At 43.4% G+C, this 21,278-nt stretch overlaps 2 protein-coding genes across 3 annotated transcripts in view; one reads left to right on the top strand and one right to left on the bottom strand.

Annotated features, from left to right (window-relative positions):
* Positions 1 to 21,278, bottom strand: part of LOC141148415 (uncharacterized) — a 332,754-nt gene that overhangs the window by 231,282 nt on the left and 80,194 nt on the right. The gene's annotated exons all lie outside the window — the stretch shown is intronic.
* The window catches only part of LOC141147564 (putative methyltransferase DDB_G0268948), an 83,589-nt gene that overhangs the window by 18,686 nt on the left and 43,625 nt on the right, over positions 1 to 21,278 (top strand). The window lies entirely within an intron of this gene.

Below are 21,278 nucleotides of genomic sequence, written 5' to 3' on the forward strand. Positions count from 1 at the left end.
GTAGCTTTAGGTGAACACTGTGCAGAGCTTGCAAAAAAATAACTTGCAGTTTTAGCTGAACACTGTGAGGAGGATGCACTACACTAACTTGTAGCTTTAGCTGAACACTGTGCAGAGGTCGCACTACACTAACTTGTAGTTCTAGCTGAACACTGAGGAGGATGCACTATACTAACTTGTAGCTTTAGCTGAACACTGTGCAGAGGTCGCACTACACTAACTTGTAGTTTTAGCTGAACACTGTGAAGAGGACGCACTACACCAACTTGTAGCTTTAGCTGAACACTGTGAGGAGGACACACTACACTAACTTGTAGCTTTAGCTGAACACTGTGCAGAGGTCGCACTACAATAACTTGTAGTTTTAGCTGAACACTGCGAGGAGGACGCACTACACTAACTTGTAGCTTTAGCTGAACACTGTGCAGAGATCGCACTACACTAACTTGTAGTTTTAGCTGAACACTGTGAGGAGGATGCACTACACCAACTTGTAGCTTTAGCTGAACACTGTGAGGAGGACGCACTACCCTAACTTGTAGCTTTAGCTGAACACTGTGAAGAGGTCACACTAAACTAACTTGTAGCTTTAGCTGAACACTGTGAGGAGGACGCACTACATAAACTGTAAATAGTCTAGCTGCCTGACTGTGGTACTAATAGGATCAAAGGAACATCAGCAATTTTCTTCAGGTAGCTGTAAATACTGTAACAAGACAAGCCTGCCTGTCAGTAGGAAGATAACAGGAACGGATCTAGCTAAACTGAATACAGTGTATATATATATATATATATATATATATATATATATATATATATATACACACACACAACACCTGGGATGCATATATATATATACACAATACACTGTAAGTGCAGCTAACTGACTGACTGTCCTGCCTAATCTAGCTAACTCAAATGAAATGACACTGGCTCTCTCTCTATCTCTCAGCACGTCGGATCACACTACACAGGGCCGCCGTGAAGGCGGCCTTATATAGTGTGGGGCGTGTTCTAAACCCCTTGAGCCATAATTGGCCAAAGCCACCTTGGCTTTGGCCAATTACAGCTCTCTCTACTGACGGCGCTGTGATTGGCCAAGCATGCGGGTCATAGTGCATGCTTGGCCAATCATCAGCCAGCAATGCACTGCGATGCCGCAGTGAATTATGGGCCGTGACGCGCCACACGAATTTGGCGCAAACAGCCCATATCGTTCGCAATTCGGCGAACGATCGAACAGCCGGTGTTCAAGTCGGACATGGGTTCGACTCGAACACGAAGCTCATCCCTACCAGTAACCGTATTGGGCCAGTATCTATGTGTAGGGGAAGCAGCGGTCACAATCACTTGTATGCAGTCTCAGATGATGATTCAACATCCCAAATAATTATCTGTAATGCAGGACCTAGTGTGGTGCAAACAGAATAGCACATAAGGGGTTATTATAAGAGGTAAATGAGTACCAATTAATTTCACTTATTAAACAGAATGAGTGTAACTTATTAGGGAAGAGGGGAAATTAGAGAGGAGAAGGATAAGGCGTATAATAAGAACTACATGGAGTATACCAGAATATATACTGTTACAGGCACATACCTACTGCTGATCCATAGTGTGGATAAGTAAACATAAGAAACAAACAGCCGCTCGGGTAGAGAGTGACTGTGAATAGAGCTGGATAGAGGGACACTGGGCAGTGTCTCTTAGTACACACGCCCCACTTGTAGTCAACCAATCGGCGAAGCTGACGTGACGTCATCCAAGCCGGCTGCTGGGTGCAGACCGCGCATGTCCCCGCTCACAGCGTCGGCATGGAGACAGCCTAACGCGTTAGATAGGAAGCACGGCTGTGACCAAGGCATACCAGGGAGATCAAACCCGGAAATGCCAGAGTGTGCCTACAGCCCTGGGGAAAGGGATGTGGCGCTGGGCAGCCGCATAGTGGTGAAAGTAACCCCAGAACCCATGCAGGACCAGGCTGGCACGGGTTAGCAGGACAGTAGAACTCCAAATGTTGCAATACATATAGAATGGGTAAATAGTCAATTACAAAAAATGTAGATACAATATATAAGATGGTAGTAAAAATGGCTGTTTTGCATAACAATATCTGGGATTATAAGAAAATTATGTATAAGGGCAATAGGTAGATAGAATTGCATAAAGAAACTTACATATTAACCCAAAAAGCAAACAATATTGGGGTGGGAAATAAATAATAATAGGGAAGAAAATAAGTATGGTGAAGCAAAGCTGAAGAAAGAAATTACAAAAAAGACTTATAAATGTGAGCCTCATTAATACCAGGGGCATACATAGCACCGAGGCGTTCTATCCACATAGTTTCTTTTTGAAGAATGTATTTATCCCAATGCCCACCTCTAGGATCTTTAGGGACAACTGCCAACACAATAAAAGATATCAAGGATACATCAAATTTATGGTATAAATCTAAATGTCTGCTAACTGCAGTGATCGTCTTACCCTCTGCTGAGTAGTAAACATGATCTTTTATTCTGCATCGTAGATGTCTGATAGTTTTACCTACATAGAAAGCGCCACACTGGCACAGCATGAGGTATACTACTCCTTCAGTGTCACAATTAGCATGAAATTTGGGGGTAAAGGTTTCACCATTAGGAAGTGAGAACACTGTGCCTACCTTGATCCATGGGCAAAACGGGCATGCACCACACCGTGACATTCCATGTTTGAGTTGTTTAGACTTATGGGGCGTACACACGGTCGGACTTTTCAGCTACAAAAGTCCGACAGCCTGTCCGACAGACTTTCGACGGACTTTCGACGGACTTGCGGCGGACTTTCTAACGAACAGACTTGCCTACACACGATCACACAAAAGTCCGTTGAATTCTTACGTGATGACGTACACCGGACTAAAATAAGGAAGTTGATAGCCAGTAGCCAATAGCTGCCCTAGCGTGGGTTTTTGTCCGTCAGACTAGCATACAGACGAGGGGATTTTTCGACCGGACTCGAGTCCGTCGGAAAGATTTGAAGCATGTTTCAAATCTAAAGTCCGTCGGATTTGAGGCTGAAAAAGTCCGTTGAAAGTCCGGAGAAGCCCACACACGATCGGATTACCAGCCAGCTTTAGTCCGTCAGCGTCCGTTGGACTTTTGTAGACGAAAAGTCCGACCGTGTGTACGCGGCATTAGAGTTCGTAGGGTAGTGACTGGATGTCAATTTATCGCATAAGGACCTGGCTCGTCTGAAAGTAATTTCTGGGGAAGGGCCAATGTACTTCTTGAGGATGGGATTCTCTTGAAGAATCGGCTAATGGTTAGTCAAAATATCTTGAAGTTGTTGATGTTGTTGTGAGAATCTCGTGATGAATCTAACAGAACAGTTGGTAGTAGTTGGTTTAGTTTTATAAAGTAAGGAGCTTCGTGATTGACGTATAGCTTTATTATAGGCACTACGAAGTAAAGTTTTAGTATAACCCCTGGCCATAAGACTGGCACGTAGGGCATTAGCTTGAAGCTTAAATTCCTCCACATGAGTACAATTGTGACGCAATCTTAAATATTTCGCATATGGAATACTATTGATGAGTGACCTAGGGTGGGCACTACCTGCATGTAACAGGGTGTTCCCTGCAGTCTCTTTCCTATAAAGGGTAGAAGCTAGGCAATTCTCATCGTCTTTAAAGATGGTTAGGTCTAGAAAGGTTATTTGTTGAGGGTTACTAGAGACCGTAAACTTTAGGTTAAATTGGTTTTGATTGATGGTTTGAATAAATGTATCAAGTAGGTCAGAAGTGCCTGTCCATACAAAGAATATATCGTCAATATAGCGTCGCCAAATAAGGGCGTGATCAATAGGGATGAGCTTCGAGTTCGAGTCGAACTCACGTTCGACTCGAACATTGGCTGTTCGCAAGTTCACCGAACAGCGAACAATTTGGGGTGTTCGCGGCAAATTCGAATGCCGCGGAACACCCTTTAAAAGTCTATGGGAGAAATCAAAAGTGCTAATTTTAAAGGCTAATATGCAAGTTATTGTCATAAAAAGTGTTTGGGGACCTGGGTCCTGCCCCAGGGGACATGGATCAATGCAAAAAAAAGTTTTAAAAACGGCCGTTTTTTCAGGAGCAGTGATTTTAATAATGCTTAAAGTCAATCAATAAAAGTGTAATATCCCTTTAAATTTCGTACCTGGGGGGTGTCTATAGTGTGTCTGTAAAGGGGCGCATGTTTCCTGTGTTTAGAACAGTCTGACAGCAAAATGACATTTTGAAGGAAAAAACTCATTTAAAACTACCCGCGGCTATTGCATTGCCGACAATACACATAGAAGTTCATTGATAAAAACGGCATGGGAATTCCCCAAAGGGGAACCCCGAACCAAAATTAAAAAAAAAAAAATGACGTGGGAGTCCCCCTAAATTCCATACCAGGCCCTTCAGGTCTGGTATGGATATTAAGGGGAACCCCGGCCAAAATTAAAAAAAAAAAATGACGTGGGGTTCCCCCTAAATTCCATACCAGACCCTTCAGGTCTGGTATGGATTTTAAGGGGAACCCCGCGCCAAAAAAAAAAAAAAAAACGGCGTGGGGTCCCCCCAAAAATCCATACCAGACCCTTATCCGAGCAGGCAACCTGGCAGGCCGCAGGAAAAGAGGGGGGGACGAGAGTGCGGCCCCCCCTCCCTCCTGAACCGTACCAGGCCACATGCCCTCAACATTGGGAGGGTGCTTTGGGGTAGCCCCCCAAAACACCTTGTCCCCATGTTGATGAGGACAAGGGCCTCATCCCCACAACCCTGGCCGGTGGTTGTGGGGGTCTGCGGGCGGGGGGCTTATCGGAATCTGGAAGCCCCCTTTAACAAGGTGACCCCCAGATCCCGGCCCCCCCCTGTGTGAAATGGTAAGGGGGTACATAAGTACCCCTACCATTTCACGAAAAAAGTGTCAAAAATGTTAAAAATGACAAGAGACAGTTTTTGACAATTCCTTTATTTAAATGCTTCTTCTTTCTTCTATCTTCCTTCATCTTCTGGTTCTTCTGGTTCTTCTGGCTCTTCTGGTTCTTCCTCCGGCGTTCTCGTCCAGCATCTCCTCCGCGGCGTCTTCTATCTTCTTCTCCTCGGGCCGCTCCGCACCCATGGCATAGGGGGGAGGCTCCCGCTCTTCTCTTCTTCTTTTCTTCTCTTCTGTTCTTCTTCATTTTCTTCTCCGGGCCGCTCCGCAATCCATGCTGGCATGGAGGGAGGCTCCCGCTGTGTGACGGCGCTCCTCGTCTGACAGTTCTTAAATAACAGGGGGCGGGGCCACCCGGTGACCCCGCCCCCCTCTGACGCACGGTGACTTGACTGGACTTCCCTGTGGCATTCCCCGTGACGTCACAGGGAAGTCCCGTCAAGTCACCGTGCGTCAGAGGGGGGCGGGGTTCACCGGGTGGCCCCGCCCACCCGGTTATTTAAGAACTGTCAGACGAGGAGCGCCGTCACACAGCGGGAGCCTCCCTCCATGCCAGCATGGATTGCGGAGCGGCCCGGAGAAGAAAATGAAGAAGAACAGAAGAGAAGAAAAGAAGAAGAGAAGAGCGGGAGCCTCCCCCCTATGCCATGGGTGCGGAGCGGCCCGAGGAGAAGAAGATAGAAGACGCCGCGGAGGAGATGCTGGACGAGAACGCCGGAGGAAGAACCAGAAGAGCCAGAAGAACCAGAAGAACCAGAAGATGAAGGAAGATAGAAGAAAGAAGAAGCATTTAAATAAAGGAATTGTCAAAAACTGTCTCTTGTCATTTTTAACATTTTTGACACTTTTTTCGTGAAATGGTAGGGGTACATAAGTACCCCCTTACCATTTCACACAGGGGGGGGGCCGGGATCTGGGGGTCACCTTGTTAAAGGGGGCTTCCAGATTCCGATAAGCCCCCCGCCCGCAGACCCCCACAACCACCGGCCAGGGTTGTGGGGATGAGGCCCTTGTCCTCATCAACATGGGGACAAGGTGTTTTGGGGGGCTACCCCAAAGCACCCTCCCAATGTTGAGGGCATGTGGCCTGGTACGGTTCAGGAGGGAGGGGGGGCCGCACTCTCGTCCCCCCTCTTTTCCTGCGGCCTGCCAGGTTGCGTGCTCGGATAAGGGTCTGGTATGGATTTTTGGGGGGATCCCACGCCGTTTTTTTTTTTTTTTTTGGCGCGGGGTTCCCCTTAAAATCCATACCAGACCTGAAGGGTCTGGTATGGAATTTAGGGGGAACCCCACGTCATTTTTTTTTTTTAATTTTGGCCGGGGTTCCCCTTAATATCCATACCAGACCTGAAGGGCCTGGTATGGAATTTAGGAGGACTCCCACGTCATATTTTTTTTTAAATTTTGGTTCGGGGTTCCCCTTTGGGGAATTCCCATGCCGTTTTTATCAATGAACTTCTATGTGTATTGTCGGCAATGCAATAGCCGCGGGTAGTTTTAAATGAGTTTTTTCCTTCAAAATGTCATTTTGCTGTCAGACTGTTCTAAACACAGGAAACATGCGCCCCTTTACAGGCATACTATAGACACCCCCCAGGTACGAAATTTAAAGGGATATTACACTTTTATTGTTTGACTTTAAGCATTATTAAAATCACTGCTCCTGAAAAAACGGCCGTTTTTAAAACTTTTTTTTGCATTGATCCATGTCCCCTGGGGCAGGACCCGGGTCCCCAAACACTTTTTATGACAATAACTTGCATATAAGCCTTTAAAATTAGCACTTTTGATTATTCATGTTCGTGTCCCATAGACTTTAACGGTGTTCGCATGTTCGAACGAACTTTTTTCCTGTTCGCATGTTCTGGTGCGAACCGAACAGGGGGGTGTTCGGCTCATCCCTAGTGATCAACAAACAAAGTCAGTGATTCATCTGAAAAAATGCTACGTTCCCACCCCCCCAGGGTACAGGTTGGCATATGCCAGCGCACAACATGTGCCCATAGCCACACCCTGTACCTGGAGGAAGTGGGAACCTTTGAAGCAAAAACAGTTACGGGTAAGTACGAATCTCAGTAAGTCAAGAATGAATTCACAGTAATCCCAGCTGTAATGATCCTGTTCTCGTAAGAAGGTGCGGACCATTCTGATGCCCTGCTCGTGAGGGATGCTAGAGTACAATGACTCAACATCCAGAGTCACGAGAAGGGCATCAGGAGGGACAGCCAAACCCTCTATTTGTTTCAGAAGGTTCAATGTGTCAGGAGTGTAGGAAGGCAAACCCAGCACATGTGGCATTAGAGCGGAGTCGATTAAACGACTAGCGTTCTCAGTCAAGGAACCAATCTCAGAGACGATAGGGTGACCAGGGGGCATAGTGGGGTGCTTATGTATTTTTGGTAAAACGTAGCTTCCCTGGGGTTTCGTATATTCAAATAGTTATATATATCCTGATCAATGAGGCCTCTCTGGTGGGCCGATCCGATAATACATAAATATTAATTCTTGTATTATAAACTGAGGCATCCGACAAGCGAGAGGAACACTGTTTGTTGAGTAAAATCCTCATGACCATGGATTCATAGTATGCCCTGGTCATGAGGACAATGTTTCCTCCCTTGTCGGAGGCCTTGACCTCAAGATCAGGGTGATTTTGCAAAAATTGAATGGCTCGTATTTGGGAAGGGGTTAAATTATTAGAGCTGGGTGAGATAGTCAAGTGTTTGATGTCATTAATAGTCCCCATCAGGAAGGCCCAGATACGGGGAGTAGTCATGAAATCCGGAAAACGTTGGGATTTAGATTTAAATACTTTTGTGGGAGGTGTAGATAAGGCTGGTGTTGCCACAACTTGGATGGATGTTGAACTGCTAGGTTCTTGTGATGAATCGTTTTCATCCAGTAAGAGCATTAAGTCACGGAGGGCCCAAAAGTCCTCCATGGAGAAATGCTTGACTTGTTCGGAGATAAATTTGTATTGTTTAGATTGTAAAACGTCCTTATCAAATAGGAATTTGTAGGTCAAATTGAGTGAGAACAGATAGGCATCTTTAATGGTTTCATATTTTTCAATGTTGGCCGAGGGGCAAAAGCTAAGTCCATACTTAAGAACATCAAAAATCCCATCTTCGAACAGATAAGGAGTAAGATTAATAACGTCTTGTCCTGATGTTAGGTCAGAGGCATTGTGTCCATGGGCAACTGAAAATTCACTTGGGAAGTGTTTGGTTGGATATGTGCATCTAAAGTGCTTTGTCTAGTATTAGAAGAACGTTGTGTTAGAGGTGGAGGGATAGTGTGAAGATTTGTCCTTTGTACGTGGGACTGATCAATGGAAGCTACAGTCATTCAGCCTGCATCGGTCGAACCAGTAGTAGTTAACTGAGAAGTGTTGAGTGTTTGTGCTTGAGTGTTTAATATTTGTATGGCTTGCAAAGCTGTGGCACCCAGATATTTAGATTGTGATTGTAATCCGTCACTGTGTTGTGATATATTGCCCTGTGTATGAGAGTAGTGTAATAGACTAGTATCTTGAGTGGGAGGGCTTTTTTTGAAGAGGGTGTATAAGACCTCCCACCATAATCCCGCTTACGTGCTCCTAGATTGTTGTGAGAACTTGTGGTGTTGCTTTTTCCTTTTCTGAAAAGAGAATGAGAAGACATGTGAGAGGAGTCAGATTCAGTGTCATTATCAGTTGCCATGTAATTAATTTTCCCTCTGGTCATAGGATGATTATTTCTAGAACCTCTTGTTTGAGTCAGGTTGTGCCAATGATAGGCAAAGCCTTCTGAGAAGGCCAGCCTATCCTTGGACAACTTGTTTTGTTTTTTAAAAATGATATCCTTTGTGACTATTGTTACATATTCCTTGGTCTCTTGGACCTGTTTAGAGAATAATGCATGATTACTGATATTCTCATTAGTAGTTTGCAATAGGAGAATCTCCTGATCCAGAGTATTGAGTTCAGTTTGATATTGAGAAATCAAAAGTTTCATAAGTTCAGAACTACATTGGGTTAGTATATTCTCCCATGCAAGTTTAAATTCAGGGGATGTTATTTTAAAAGATGGGTACATCAGTATTCTTGTGTCTCTGAGTTTTCTGGAAGGACAAGTCAGCATCTCTCTGTCTCCATTTTGTGGCCAAAAGGAGAAATTGCATTACAACATGCCTGCTACAGGTATCTCAGCTAATGAGCAGGGGTTTTCTTGAATCCCTTGGCCTGCTGGGAGAGCCTATATATTCGGGTGAGGTCAGGTGATCTGTGCTCTGTGCCACCTCAATGGCTGTCTGGGTGGACGCGTGTCGTACGCCGAAGGCTGCTAGGCCAGAGATTGGGCCTAACCAGAAGTGATAGAGCAGCGCAGGGTTGTGATTGCGGCTTGCAGTCCAACCAGAAGTGACAGTTCTGCCAGCCAGAGAACCTGTCAGTGGTCCGAGGTAGAAGGGAAACTGTCACCACAAAGGCACCAATCGCCTTTACCAGGGACCACAGTGAGTAACTAAAGCTAGCACCTGAACTATATTCTCACCAAAAGGACACGGTGGAGAATCAGGAAACTTCAGGAGGTGATCAAGTCAGGGACCCAACCAGCGGAGGAGACGCTTGCAAAGCAGCCTTGTGTGTCAAGCCAGGGACCAAGCTGGTTAGCAAGGGTGAGGCTTGAGAAGTATCTGGAGTGCCAAGCTAGGGACCAGCAGAGAAATGGGGTTGACGCTTGAGGGAGATACCACAGAAAAAACCTTGGAGGAGCTCAAGGGATTCAGAGTTAGTGAATCAGTGGGTCTGGTGAGAGACCCAGAGCTCAGTATTGAAGAACTACAAGGAGCAGTTGTAGTGGAGCTGATAGAACTGTTACTGTATGTTTGAGTTAGGAACTGTTAAAGGACCGATACCATAGGAGACAGCATTCCTGCTGTAATGGATCAGATAAAATGCCCATTTTCTATTCCTATTCTTTTCGATACTACAAAGTCTATATTTTTGCAAATAAAAGTGCTTTCTTATTCCTTGCTCAAAATGGCTGCTAGCAGCACGCCTCCCATCGAGTGAAGAATGTGTAACTAAGATGGCACCTCCATCCAGTATTACACCCAAGAGGATGACACCTAGATCCTGGAGGAAGTTCACCTTACATGGACATGACCAGCCAGAAGCTACAAGTATCTAGATAACACTATGGTAATGATGCACTCCTTCACAGCACTAGTCGCTCACCTATAAAACCCCATGTATCCAGAAACAATAAAGGAAGTATGTCGGGTATCTTTGGCTTTGGAGGTTCTCATTTGACCAAAAGAGGTAAAAAACCTTGCTACAAATGCATGAAGGTAAAAACCTTGAACCTTCACAAAGGTATACAAAATCTACCGGGGGCACACAGATTTGAACCAGGGACCTCCCGATCTGCCGTCAAATACTCTACCGCTGAGCTATACCCCCTTTACTTACATCCCTTAGGAAACATCAATAAATTTAAGTTAAATACAGTGGTGGCTTGTGTTTTTTTTTGGGGGGGGCAATCAACCACCCCCCCACCCCCGGGCGGCCAGCACCTCTTAACCAGCATAGCTCCCCAACCCCCCCTCCCCAGCGGTCAGTGGGACTTAACCAGCACCTGACCACACCCCGCCCGCCTGCTGTCTGCCCAGCATTTACCCCATCTTAGTGGTGTATGATGGGCTTTGGGTCAGGCAGCGGGTGACAGGCGGCAAGCTGTAGCTCAGGCAGCAACTCCTGTGTCCTTTAAGGCCTGGTTAACACCTATGCATTTTTTAGTGCATTTTAAGTTTTGCAGAAACACACTAGAGTCCATTTAACATGGTTTCCTATGGTTGTAGTTCACATCTGTGCATTTTATGGAAAGGGCCAGGGATTTTATTCTGGTTTTTGGTTCCATAGACGTCAATGAATCAAAAGTGTGTATTGAAAATGCAAAATGCACCTGCAATACGCAAACTGCAACCTGCATAGGTGTGAATCAGGCCTTAGATCACGCCATGCATCTCTACTCTCCTCCTATCAGGTGTCCAAAAGGATCGCCTGTCCTTTAAGCCAATCGGGTGATGGGTCTCAGACACGCTTCCTGATTGGCCAGGAGGAGGATCAGTGTGGCAATAAGGAATATTCATTCCTTTTCGTCGCACAACTGGGTGGGCTTCGGGAGCAGTGCCTCTGGCTCTTATCACATGCTTCAAAAACACCCCCCCATTGGAATCCATGCATCCAGCGTTCCTGTATGTAGATTAGGGGGCTGGACGCATGGAAGGGCGGGCAGTGCCTGTGCGTCCCTAATGCACAAGACGCCACTGGTTAAATAAAAAATCCCCCCCACCTGCAGGACTACTAGCTGAAAATAAAGCAAAAGTAGCTTGAAAAAGAAAACTAGGGGGACAGGAGGTGGAGCCTAGCGGAGCAGACATGCATTGTTAGAGCTCCACACCGCTGAGGAGAGAAGAGAAGGACAAAGCGGAGCCTGCAGACTCAAAAGGTATCCATTTGAACCTTTTTGCCCCAGGGAACAAACTGTGAAAGTTTGGGCAGGAAATATGGTACTGGGAAAAAACCGTGGCAGAAATAAAAATCACCTCACAAAGAGCTCACAGGCACTCACTGCAACTAAAGCAGCTCCAGTCACCTCACAAGATACAGCATCAGGGCGCTCTCACAGACAGAAAATGTCACAGCAAGACTCTCCATTTGAGTCAGATACAGAACAAATCCTCTCACAAACTTCTCCACAAGCCTCCTCAGCATCCCCAGTAATATTATTACAATTTGAAAAGATGCTTCATAAGGCTTTAAAACAAACCTCAGACCAAATAACAAACAGCCTAACCAAAGAAATAAGAGAGCTGGGAAACCACACCGCAGCCTTAGAAATAAAAATTGATTAAATTGAAATTACAACCCAAGAAAATATAACAGAATTGGAACAATTAAAAGAAGAGAATTTAATACTTCAAACTAAGCTTGAAGATTACGAAAATAGAGCTAGACGTTCAAACTTGCGCATAAGGGGAATACCTGAAACTGTGACAGACCTGCAATCTACTATTACTGCTCTATTACAAGAACTAAAGCCAGATATCCCTATTGAACGTTTAGAACTGGACAGAGTACACAGAGCCCTCACAGCCAAAAAGAAAGACGGACCCCCACGTGATATAATCACAAAATTTCATTATTACAGAATGAAAGAACAAATACTAATTGCTGCAAGAGAAAAAAAGGAACTTAATTTTCAAGGACACAATTTTTTTGCTGACCTATCCCAACTTACTATTACTAAAAGACGATCCATGAAACCCCAACTAATGGAACTGCAACGCCACAACATTATGTATCAATGGGGCTTCCCCTTTTCAGTCAGATTTAAATACCAAGGTACAATTTACAGAAGCAGATCAGCAGATGAACTACAACAAACCCTTTTAAAATTAAATCTGACAGAACCCACAAGCAGCAACACCCCCACACGCAGAAGAATGGCATCATCTTCACCTTCAGGCAGCACCCAGAAAATTTCAGAACAAAATGGGAATCATCATTCTCACAAAAGAGGCCGTTACGCCACATCATCCATGGACCAAGAAGATTCAATGGACTGACATCCTAATTCCTGATATCTCTTCATTTATTATACTAAGAGATGGTTCTCTATAAAAAAACCTGTATTTATAACTGAATGTAACTGCATTCTGATAGTCACACACTGTGTGGGATCATGTTACATTCCAGTTATATTTCTTATTACTTCTGATTCATATAGCCTTAGAATATATAAGTGAAATAAGGAAATTCTTGTTCAGTTATATATTTTCAGGTAATAACAATAGATTTATTACTTTTTAGGACAAATATGTTCAATAATCCAGAAGTAATGGAAGCTTTTTCTTTCTTTTCTTAAAACAAATATATTAGTACCTAACTAGTTCCTAGAACTATGTTTTTGTTTATTCTAATCTGAAGCAATACAACCTCAATTTTATGAGTTAACATATCTAAACAGTTACATATGAATAAAATATGTAATTGTTTACTCTAAAAGGGTTAAAATCCCAAAATAATTCAAACTATCTTCATCAATACCAAAGTTATTAACAGTACCTTTCTAACTGAATTATTTAGCCTAGGGCAAGACTAACCATATACAACCACCCTGGAATAAATAATTTCAACAAAAACTATATTCTGCACTCCAATTAATGAAACATCATTTTGATGTCTTTTGACATAGCACTTCTCTCCTGTAAGCGGAAGATCCGTGTACCCCCATTAGCCCTCCTCATTCTCCCAACCATATTATGTGGGAGTGTGACGAAGGCACTTATTCCCCTGAGAGAGATATTTATTCTCTTTCACGGGTAAATTGTGATTACTTGCAAAAAATAATTTATACAATGTATCATCTAATCTCATATGTTTTTTGTTTACTCTTTACTCCAGAATTCACTGGTTTCTTTTCTATCTATTCATCTCTTCAGTCCACACAGGTTGATCTGCGCAGTCAGCTCTGCATAACAAAAAGTAAGTCAAAACTATTTGATCTGTTGCCATGGCACCACTGAATATACTTTCCCTGAATGTTCAGGGAATAAATGTCCCTCAAAAAAGGACCAAAGCCTTCCGTACTTTCCATAACAAGAAGGCTCACATAGTATGCCTCCAAGAAACACACTTCACCAAAGATTCTACTCCAAAATATATTTCTCCTTTTTATCAACAAATTTACACGGCTTCTGCCTGTACCAAGCAAAGGGGAACTCTAATTGCATTTCACCGATCCACACCATTCACCTTATCATCAGAAATTAAAGACCCAGAAGGTAGCTACCTGATACTCATGGGTTATATAATGGATACAGCAATCACGGTGATTTCCTACTACGCTCCTAACAAACAACCTACACCATTCCTCTCACATATATTACAAGTGATTAATACACACAAAATAGGAACAGTGATAATGTGCGGGGATTCGAACCAGGTCCTCCTCCCATTTCTAGGTAAATCACCTTTTACACCATCCAAAATAACCTCTAGATTACCTTTTTCTCAACTTCTTTCCAAATACAATCTGGTAGATTCGTGGAGAGAAAGTAACCCAATGAAAAAGAAATTCACTTATTTCTCGCACCCTCATCAAACCTTCACCAGAATAGATCATATTTTTCTAACAATAGAAATGATACCAGAAATTATTGCATCAGATATAATTCAGATTCCGTGGTCTGACCATAATGCAGTATACACTACTATAGCCTCAGCCATACCAAAAGCGCATGACCCAACGTGGTACTTACCGGACATAATGCTCAAACACCCACTACATCAGATGGCCATTGAACAAGCTTTAAAGGAATACATATCAATTAATAATACAACAGACATTTCCCCAATAACACTGTGGGAAGCTCATAAGCCTGTCTTGCGTGGTACAATACAAAGACAAATGGCACTATTTAAACGGGAACGCAAAAATCTAGCAAAAAAAAATAGAACTCAATTTTAATGCAGCCTACATATCATTCCAAGATAACAAATCTCAGAGTACAAAATCTCATCTGGAAAAATCTAGATTGGAATACGATCTATTTCTCACTGAGTCAGTTGATAAATCCCTCAAACGCTCCAAACACAATTTCTACATGAATACAAACAAACCAGGTACATATTTGGCTCGGGCATTAAATTCAACTAACAAATCTTTCAAACCAATACGTTTGAAATTATCAAAAAATGTTTATACTTGTAATCCAGTTAAAATAGTCCATAAATTTCACTCACATCTCGCAACTTTATACAAGACAAACAATTAATTTAATCCTACAGAGGCTGAATCCTTCTTCTCAAAAATAACCTTACCTGAGTTATCTCAGAATCAAAAAAGCAGTTTGGATGAGCCTATAACTATAGATGAAGTTGCTAACGCCATAAAAGACCTAAAACTTAACAAAAGACCAGGCCCAGACGGCTACTCGGCTTTATACTATAAAACATTCTCAGAAATACTCTCTCCCATTCTCACTGAAACTTTTAACAAACTTCTAGAAGGACATTCTTTTCGGCAAGAAACACTAATGGCAATTGTTTGTATGATCCCAAAACCCCTTTCTGATGATACTTCCTGTGTGAATTATCGGCCTATCTCTCTGTTAAACCTTGATATTAAATTATTAGCAAAAATAATAGCAAAACGCCTCAATAGCATTATAGGAAAATTAATACATAGAGATCAAGTAGGCTTCATGCCAAATAGACAGGCAGGCGATAATATACGCAGGGCAGTGTTATTGGCACATATTGCTAAAAAACGGAAAATCCCTTTATGTTTTCTATCTCTCGATATTAAGAGGGCATTTGACACAGTATCCTGGCAATATATGCAATATTCATTACAAAAATGGGGTTTTGGACCCCACTTTTTAACATGGATCAAAGCATTATATAATAAACCCAAAGCCTATATAAAATACGCTGGATACAAATCTGATGCCTTTAATATCGAAAGAGGTACCCGACAGGGTTGCCCATTATCTCCCTTATTATTTGCCCTTATACTCGAATCCATGGCCCAATACATCAGAACAAACCAAACTATAACTGGCATTGAAGTAGGAGGTATTACACACAAATTATGTATATTTGCAGACGATATATTACTTTTTCTATCATCACCACAGGTCTCTGGTCCTAACTTAATACCAGCTCTTGATGGATTTGCAGCCCTATCCGGCCTTATGATTAATCCTAAGAAATGCCTAGTGCTTAATATTTCGCTCACAAACATGGAATTGATCCCGGCTAGGGCTGCACTCCCATTCACATGGGCAGAAAAATCAATCCCATATCTTGGAATTCATTTAACAGCATCTCATTCTGACTTATTCTCAACCAATTATCCTCCTGTATTAAGACAGATCACAAATCTAATAAAACAATGGTCGCAACTTCCTTTATCCTGGATAGGGAAGATTAATGCAATCAAAATGACTATTCTTCCCAAATTGCTTTATCTATTCAGAGTCCTCCCTATTCCAATTCCTTCCTATTTTTTGAGAATAGTACAAAAAAGAGCAACTTCATTTATATGGGGCTCTTCTAAACCACGTATACCTATACACACACTAAATCTTCCCAAAAATAAAGGAGGCCTGGGATACCCTAATTTTACTAACTACTACAGAGCAGCACTTTTGGCCAGTCTGTCCAAATACCATGCAAAACAGGAAATACCATTATGGGTATTTATAGAGGCTTCAGAAAATGACCCTCTATTAATATCAAACTTGTTATGGCTTGATCCTAAAGACCGCTTTAAAATTCATAATCCCATAACTAAACACTTCTTATCTCTCTGGGATAAACTAAAAACCAAATATCAGTTACAATCTCCACACAATCCTCTCCTTTCTTTTATCAGAAATCCGGCCTTTTATCCGGCATGGATCTACCCAAATTCTTTTAAAGCTTGGACAACATCAGGCATTCAGACACTAAATGACTTCATAGCATCTAAATCATTCCTTTCATTCCCATCGCTTAGAGAAAAATATGATCTACCAAACTCTGAGATATTTAGATATCTCCAAATCAAAAATTTCTATACACCATTCCTAAAGGGGGATACACCATTATCCCAATTATCCATTTTTGAATCAATCTGTACAAAAGATCCATTTGCTAAAGGTACAATTTCATCACTTTATAATCAATTATATGGAGTAGTAAATCTTAATAGACCCTCTTACGTTCAGAGGTGGGAGGAGGACCTGGGACGAACTTTAGAAGACACGGACTGGTCTAACATATGGCTCACATCTAAGTTATCCTCACCCAACATCTTAGCACTGGAGACAAATTATAAAGTCCTAACTCGCTGGTACCTTGTACAAGCTAGAGTGGCAAAATATTCACCTAATACCTCAGCTCTTTGTTTTCGAGGATGCCCATAAATAGGCACACATTTACACATATGGTGGACGTGCCCAGTAATCCAAACCTTCTGGAAGGAAGTCTTCGTGATTGCATCTAAAATATTTTAAAAAATAATACAACCAGATCCATATATAACTTTACTTAATCTAAAACCGGAATGGTTAACACTCTCTCAATTCAAACTTATGATCCAACTAATAACGGCTGCAAAACAAACAGTGGCCAAAGCATGGAAATCTCCTACGTTGGTACTAGCAGAAACAATTCACAGAATGAATAATACAATGTCCCATGCTAAGATGGTAGCCATCGATCAAAATCAAATTCCAAAAGTTGAAAAACTTTGGCATCCTTGGATAAAACAACAGTTCCTGTCAAATTTCAATGACTCAATGATGTCCTGTTGCCATGGTAACAGATTAAATGACTTACAGAGACACCCATTCTAAGGCTTCAAAGAGAACTAAAAAGAATAATAAACTGACGAGCGGGACAACCTTGTGGACCATACCTCTGCCTTTCTACCCTTTTTCTTCTTTCTCTTTCCTTTTCTCCACCTTACGATTAAAGCTCATTATCAGAATTTATTTGACCTATATACACTCTACCTGTAAACAATATATATAGTAGGTATAAATCATTTAAATACCTACAAAAGTAACTAAGGAAATGATATATATCTTTAATTTAGGTTTACGTGAACCCAATGTTTAATATTTGAAATTTCATGATATTTACCTATATAATCCCTACTGTAAAACAATGAGCTTACTTTATAGATCCTTGTAAACTTACTTTATGTATCTTTATAATATTGTATACTCAATAAACTTCTTTTGACAAGGAAAAAGAAAACTAATGCAGCCACCACATCTAACAACTGATAAGCTGCCATTCATTTTCTATTCTTATGCCCCATACACACAAGTGGATTTTCCGTCGGAAAAAACTTGGTGGTTTTTCCGACGGAATTCCGCTCAAGCTTGCCTTGCATACACACGGTCACACAAAAGTTCGTCTGTTTACAGACGATCGCATTTTTGGACATTTTTTTCCCGACCGAAAAATAGAGAACATGCTATAAATCTTTTGCCGGCTGGAATTCCACCAGCAAAAGACCAATGGAGCATACACACGGTCGCATTTTCTGACAAAAAACTCTCATCAGAGTTTTTCTGGCAGAATTTCCGATCGTGTGTATGCGCCATTAGGGTTTTTTGCCTTTATTTTCACCTCTCTAAAGCCCTCCTCTCCAGTTGCTTTGAAACAGCAAGTCCCGGTGTTTCGTCAGATTCGGCGACCTGTCAGAATTTGTAACGGAAGTGGTGTAAGATTCAGGGACCTGTCAGAATTTGTAACGGAAGTGACGTTCCGTTGCCGCCATCTTGCTACACCCCGCACTCGTCCACAGTAAGGATAAAGTGAGAAGGTGGCAAGCAGACGGATTTAAAAACACTGAATGTCACTATATAAGCTCAGTTTAGTGGTTAAAAAAGGTGTGAAATGCCAGACTCCGGTGGGTGTAACAAGATGTCCGCTTGTCGCCTTCTCACTGTATCCTTACTGTGGACGAGTGCGGGGTACAGCAATATGGCGGCGGCCGTTTCAAAATCTGATGGGTCACCTAATCTGATGAAACACCGGCATGTCATGCCAGCTAAATCCCACATGTATGCCATGCTGAGAGTTCCACAATGTTAGCTTTCCCCTTTCAAAGACTTTCCAGATGTTAACAGGCCTCAGAATGTCACCCTGGCCATATCTGTGCCTAAGGCAGTGGGATGCATGGCATGCTGGGACTTCATCAACAGAGAGTGATCTGCCCTAAAGTGACCAATTAAAGAGCGAGAAGACAGCAGAAAGGGGAGAAAAACTGGAGAGGGAGAAGTACCGGCAGAAGGAGAAGACATTGCCAGAAGAGGGAGAAGAGCCGGAGAGGGGAGAAGAAATCGGAAGAGACGCCATAATAAAATACTTTAAAAACCTGTGTTTATTTTTGACACTTTTTTTTAGGTGAATGGGTAGGGGTACAATGCACCCCATACTCATTCACATAGGGTGGGGGGACGGGATCTGGGGGCTTCCAAAGGGGGCTTCCAGATTCCAATAAGCCCCCGCCCGCAGACCCCGACAACCAACGGCCAGGGTTGATGGGAAGAGGCCCTTGTCCTCATCAACATGGGGACAAGCTGCTTTGGGGTGGGAGGCTTGGTCTGGTCCGGGGGGGGGGCGCTCGCTCGCCCCCCCCTTTAATGAGTTTATATTCTGTTAACATTTACTGAATAACTCAAGGAAGATTTTGTTGCACAAAAGAAGGTAACAGATCAACTGAACTTTGGATAACAGTCCTAGTTCAGAAGAAGAATTCCTCCGCAATAATACAAGTCACGACAATCTGGAGATAGGATTATCTTATATATAAGTATGTACAATGTAGTAACACTTGAGCATGACCTGAAAAGGATAAACAAGAGTTAAGCATTAATTCTGGCAAGACTTCTAAAGGGGAAACCCAGGTCGGCCTATTTAACTTCTAATCCTAATCAATTAATTCAATCAATTAAACAAGAACAGTATGACGGCCCTTTTTGTAGTAATGACAGTAATGTCCCCGTTGCAGGCCTGATGGTCTTTGCTGGCTTCGCTACCTATATCCAACAGGGTGCAGCAACAAGGTAATGATACTTCTTGGAAAAAGTTTGATTCCACAGGTGTATATGTACAGTGTCCAAATAGAGATGCAGTAAAGTGTTTCCCCAGGGTAAAGCTGTCTGTGCACAGTGTCCCAGTGAAGAAGCAAAGAAAGGTTTGTAAAGGTGGGCAATTGCCCTCTCGCCAACGACCAGGCTGATTCAATGCCTTCCGATCCGCGATTCCCGAGGCGTCCTTGTAGCGTTTCCACTTGTTGTACTATCAGGGTGATGCTGGATAGATGCCTGATGATCAGCAAGCAGGGATGGGCCCTTCTCGGCCGGGTTGGAATGTCGTACACTGCGTGGTAGGCTGTGACCTCCCCCTTACAGAATGGAGAATTTCGTCACACGTCAGGCCCAGGAGGAAGAGAGTGTAGCACACGACTCTGGTCTCTTTTATGCTCTTCCCAGGATTCTTCCTGATGATAACAAAGATCCCTGGGATATGAAGTCTGGGTGCATAGTCATGCAGAGTAATTGTCATTCTGAGGAACTACCAATCCCACAATCCGTTTGGGTCGACTCGCGGGTATGAGGTCAGTTAGTGATACTGGGCACTAGAGGGACAATACAGTACATAGAAATGACGGGAACTGCTATGCTTTGTAATTGTAGTTTACATTGCTACATCTTTTATAGGGTTACCTGTAGGTACAAGTGGTCAGGGATGGGACAAGGGGTGGGCAGGAGGGAGGCTGCCCTGGGCGCAATGGTTTATTGCAGGGATGGGGCGCCCTGACCCTAACCTTAAGGGAAGGGGGAACAGCTTGTCATCTTTGCGCTGGATGACCTTGTCCTGGCACTGCTCACATGTGATGCTGATCCTCCATGATTGAAATAACTGAAATCCAATAAATGGGACAGGTTGGGAAGGTAAGAGGTAGATGACGTATGTCTCAACCAACAACTCACACTCCCCACCCCCCTCCCCTCTCTCAAATTCCCACCTACCTTACACCAATCCAGCAGTATTATGTAGGAATCTGCCATACCGGTGCAGCACACTGGGTCCTGCACCACCATCTTCTATGATGTCTTTAGGAGGCCAGTCCCCTGATATGCACATGGCACACATATGTGTCATCAGCAGGGACAGCCATTCCATTGAGGGTGCACAGGCGCTGCCCCCCCATCCATGCCGCCACCCTCCCTGTGCATGCATCCGGCCCCTTGCAGGATTCTGGGCGCATGAATTCCTATTGCGGGGGAGTGTTTTTTTATAGCACTGATTAGAGCCAGAGGCTCTAATAGGCTTCAAAATAGGATGGGCTCCGGACGCAGAGCATTGCATCCAGAGCCCACCCAGGTGTGTTGCAATAGTGAAGGAATATTCACTATGTAACACTGATCCTCCTCCCGGCCAATCCAGTCTGAGACCCGTCACCCGATTGGCTGAAAGGACAAGTGATCCTATTGGATGCCTAGGAGGCGGGGAGGAGACACACGGCAGAAGCGAGGAGGACACAGGAGCCACTGCCTGATGCCCGCCACCTAGATAGGGTAAGTGCAGAAGGACCAGCAAACAGTAAGCGGGGGGGGTGGTTGTTTGCCCCCCCCAAAAAAAATCACTGGTCATCAAGGGGGCCATCTGCAAAAGAAAGAGGCAGTCAGCCCCCTGATGACGTGGCATATGTGCAGTAGAATACCCTGCCCCCTCCTAGGACATGGGTGTCCCAGGGGGCTGTGGGTACTCCATAA

Source organism: Aquarana catesbeiana, linkage group LG06, assembly GCF_042186555.1.
Source record: "Aquarana catesbeiana isolate 2022-GZ linkage group LG06, ASM4218655v1, whole genome shotgun sequence".
Lineage (NCBI taxonomy): Eukaryota > Metazoa > Chordata > Amphibia > Anura > Ranidae > Aquarana > Aquarana catesbeiana.